Source organism: Pelodiscus sinensis, chromosome 1 (assembly GCF_049634645.1).
Source record: "Pelodiscus sinensis isolate JC-2024 chromosome 1, ASM4963464v1, whole genome shotgun sequence".
NCBI classification, from domain to species: domain Eukaryota; kingdom Metazoa; phylum Chordata; order Testudines; family Trionychidae; genus Pelodiscus; species Pelodiscus sinensis.
In genome coordinates this window covers 330,219,989-330,224,740 of record NC_134711.1, presented here as the reverse complement: position 1 = coordinate 330,224,740, position 4,752 = coordinate 330,219,989, and the positions used below count along the sequence as shown (strand labels likewise).

Below are 4,752 nucleotides of genomic sequence, written 5' to 3'. Positions count from 1 at the left end.
AACACCCACACCATTCATTCACACGTTCTATCCTGGGTGCAGCTGCACGTTCCTCTATCCCAAGCAAGCAGGGAAGGAGGAATCAGAACAAGTCTGTCAATGAATAGAAGCAGCATCTGCCGGGACTGTGCCCCCTTATCATGGTCGCAACTACCCAGACCCCTTATTTAACCCTTCCACACCCCAGTAGTACTGGTCAGAGTTCAGCCCACGTAGCCAGAGGTAGGGAGGGGAAGAAACCACCTCATTCGTGCTCCGCGGCTCCCAGTGCCTCTCTGTGACTCTAACCGCCCAGTCCATGAAGACAGAGAATTCTTGTAGCTCAGAATCTCCTTCCTACCTCAATTTCATAAATATTATTTTCCTTTTGCCCACAGGTAGCTAGGTCCATGGTGGACTCATGGGTATTAGCAAACCCGTCCTCACACAGCAGAACTGGAGGGAGTTTATCTGGCCTGTGGAGTTTAGGGCAAAGACCTCTAGATGGCCCCTATGAACACCATTGGGACTCTGATGGGTTGGGCCCCCTCCAGATATCAGGTAAGGTGCTGACATGCCACCAAGCCGCCTTTTCTGCCAGCCTGAGCTCTCTTTACTTCTGGTTTGCTGAGCCAGGCTCTGCAACCACCTCCAGCAGCACACAGGTAGGGCCTCACCCAACTGCGGATTGAAACAGATACGGAGATCAGCTCCGGGAAGTCTCAGAAGGGGCCTGCCACAGCACCCATGTGCCCAACTCTCATGGAGTACAGAGCCAAAGTTATATGAAATTCACCCCTCCCTCAATGTGGAGGAAACCACACACAACCTCCTGCTACCCCAGTTAGAAATTACATAAATTGGGTATCAGGATTAACCAGAAATACATTTATTAATTACAAAGAGATACATTTTTAGTTGCTAAAGAGGTAGCAAACAGAGCAAAGTGGATTACTAAGGCACTAAAACAGGGCATGAAAACTAATCTTTATTCATTAATGAAACAGCTTACAAACATCGATTCCATAACAGAGATATTGTTTTTGGTAGATTCCTTCACGAGCCTAGTGTCTTTCAAACCTGGGTGTCAGGGCTGTTCCCCCGTGGCACTTTGTGTGCAGAGGGTGAGGGTCCACAAGAGACTTTAAAAATACTTTGCTACTAAAGGTATGTGTCCAAGTACCCCAAGGTTACAGATTCTCCAGCCTTGAATTGGTATCCACGGAAGGTGCACCTGGCACCTGGCACCTGGCAATTCCTTCCTGTAAGTGACACTCAAGCTATTTTAAGCTTCTGTCTGAAAACTCAGCCATTGCAATCAGCTGAAAAGGGAACTTTAATTTCTCTGAGCAATTTGGCTGTACAGTCTCAGGCAGGTGCACACAGAAGCTCTGGCCTTCTAGAACATGGGAACCAGACCATGTTCTGAAAAGGGTGCTTAGTGTTTAAGAAAGAAAAAGAAAAATAGAGAAAACACATATAATAGAACATTGCTTGGCTGCATGGTGTTACAGAGTAACTGGAAAAGGGATGAAAAACACAGGGAATTGTTTCCCAGGGATTCAAGTTGGAAATTTACAGTGAAAGGGGGTAGTTACATGTGCTCAGCCCAGAGATGGCCAAGAATCCCCAAAATAAAGAAAATTTCCTGAGCTCATCTAACTTAACATTCCCTGTTCTACTCACAGAGTTGTAGGTTATAGAGTGAGTCTTTCCTTAGGCTTCCATGTCACAAGATTCTCCATGCCTGGTTCCCCAGCTCATCTCCGGTTCTTCCAGGGGCTGATCTCCTGCCATACAAGAAGATCAGAAAGGGCTCCAACTTCCAATTCAGAAGCCCACGTTGTGTTTTCATTGGCTCTCCTGGCCCCCTGCCATCCTACTTCCTGCTTCTTTAGCATTCTTGGGTACTCTTTAGGGCTCACTGTGTGTTCTTTTCACCATTAGAGTTGAGGAAATTAGGCTTCAGTCTAAACAATTAACTAATGAGATGAGACTTGAGCTATCTGAACCACCCCTCTGGCCCCATTCACCTCATAGTCAAGCAGTTCTCCCCTGCTACCCTCAGTTCCAGGCCTTTTCCTTCCAGATGATTTCAACTATTTCTGTGGATCGGGAGGAAGAGGAGACACAAACTAAAGTCCTTGATTGTTTTCTACCCTCATCCATAAAGCCGGAATCATTTTTTGATGCCTCCACCTCTCGCAAGAAAAGTTCATCCATTCAAGAGGGATGATAGTGTCAGGTGATCAGGTCACCTGACTCTGTAGTATCTCAGTGTCTGGCTTTTCCATTGTGGTATTTGAAGTGTTAGAGGTGGGTGTCACCCAGAAGGAGCACAGCAGAACTACTGGTACACGGTCAAAATTCCTAACTTGTGACACAAAAACGAGACATGCATAGAAATAGGACAGTCACACTGAGTAAACCGTAACTCATGGGAGGGATCATTGGAAAACTTATCTAGCATAAAACATTTCAGAAATACAGAATATGGAGGGTTACATCCCGCAAGATCGCTGGGCTGCTACCAGGTTTTCCAGTCATAAGGCGATTCACTGCTCTACAGAAAGGATCAGGTGAACAGATGTCCATGCACATAGGGCAGTGGGACGACCGTGTGGAAGAGTTTCATGTCCTGGAACTCTTACAATCCTGATAATATGTACAACTTGGATCATAACTAGTCATCATTCATGGAAATCTTTTAGAACCGTTAGAGATCTAACAATTAGCAGCAGAGGATTCCATGGGGGAGTTTGGGGCCCCATGTTGAGAGAGAAAACAAAATGTTGGGCTTAAGTTTGTGAAAGAAATGAAGTGAAACAAAACACAGGGAATTTAAAATGGTGGTAGGAGAGGGGTTTGTTCTCTTTTTTTCCTACACAACACATTTAGCCACTGGAACTCACGGCTATACGTTGAGCAGGATACAAAAGAAATTGGCGATGAATACAGATGAGAGTATCCAAATGTACAGTAACCTTCCTGAATCTGGGTATAATTCAACCCTCTTGAGGTTTAGGAGGAAAATTTCCCTTGCCCAGGATAGCTGTGTACACCTCTCTGGGATTTCCTGTGAAGCCGCCAGAAGTGGGTACTAGAAACAGGATACGGGTCACGTGGACTAGGACTCTGATCTTCCTGGCAAGTCCCACATCCCTAGATATCTATCAGACAAAATTATTGCTTAACTGGAGGCTTTTCTCATTGCCAGGACAGAAGAAGAGGTGGAACACTCCACGGCATGCAGAGATGTTCCATTCCCAAAAAGGTGAGAGTCAGTCACTTGTCAGCAACTTAGTGTGTCTCTGTCTGGCATCAAGTGGGCAGCATAAGACCAAACGTCCCCTGTGGACTTCCTCTCAGACTAATGAAGCCTCCCTATTTTGGGGAGCCATTAAAATGCATCCCAAATCCACCAATAAATGGCTCTCAAAGCCACATAGATCCATGGCCCTGGATTTGCAATGAAACATCCCAGGAGCTGAAATGTCCATTCTGATATAGGGAGCTAACGTGTTAATGACCATTTCTCGCCCTGTCCTTGCAGTGTGGAAGAAGCCAGCCAGCAAATCACATGGCTCTGGACTCAGAACCATCTCCCCTTCTGAGACAACACACAGACCATTTGTTCCCGCAGCTGCTTGGTTTTCATCCCATAAACAAAGGGGTTTAGCACGGGGGCGATTAGCAGGTAGAGATTGGCCAGCAGGATGTGAATGTGTCGAGGGACGTTATGGCCAAAGCGGTGGGTCAGAACAGTGAAAAATGCTGGGACGTAAAATAAGAGGATGATACAGACGTGGGAGCCACAGGTACTGAGAGCCTTCAGCCAGTCGTCTTTGGTGGGCAACTTGAAGACAGCCAAGAGGATCAGCATGTAAGACATAGCGATGAACACAACATCTAGTACAGAGGTTAAGAGAAGCATTGAAAAGCCAAACCAGATATTTATGGTTATGTCTGCACAGGCCAGCCTGGCCACACCGATGTGCTCACAGTAGGAGTGCGGGATGACATTGCTTGCGCAGAAGGGCAGCCGTTTGAGGAGAAAGACAAAGGGGACAATCAGACAAAAGCTTTTGATGACAATGGCCGTGCCTATTTTCCCAATGTTTGCATTGGTGAGGACAGTCGTGTACCTCAGGGGGTCACAGATGGCGACGTACCGATCGAACCCCATGGCCAGCAGGACACCCGACTCGGTAGCAAACCCAAAGTGCACAAAGAACACCTGGGTGAGGCAGGCACTGAAGGAAATGGCCTTGGGTCCAAACCAGAAGATGGCCAGCGTGTTGGGCACGGTGCAGGTGGATATCAGTAAGTCGCACACCGCCAGCATGGAGAGGAAAATGAACATGGGCTCGTGCAGCCTGCGCTGGGGTGGTGATGAGCAGGAGGAGACCACAGTTCCCCACAACAGCCGCCGTGTACATCAGCGCGAAGGGGATGGAGATCCAGGGGTGCCAGGGCTCCAGGCCCGGGATGCCGACCAGGACGAAGGTGAGGTGACTGAACGTTGTGCTGTTGGGTACGGCCATGGGGCGCTGCAGTTTCTGCTTGGGTGCTGGGCTCGGCTAGAAGCAGAGACAAGGTGTTATGGCTCCTTCCCCACGCTGGTATGATAAACACAGAAGTGGGGGCCTCCAAGTGTACCCCAAAACATTATCTACCAGGCTTTGGTATAAAACTTCCCCCTAAAATCTAAAAAACCTCGATTTTGGGAATAAAACTTCTGCTGCCACCACCCAAATATTAATAAAGAAATCA

The 4,752-nt window shown here is 47.5% G+C and overlaps 1 pseudogene; it reads right to left on the bottom strand.

Annotated features, from left to right (window-relative positions):
- Positions 1–3,571: 3,571 nt before the first annotated feature.
- Positions 3,572–4,523, bottom strand: LOC102462246 (olfactory receptor 52B2-like; annotated as a pseudogene).
- Between the last annotated feature and the right edge of the window lie 229 nt (positions 4,524–4,752).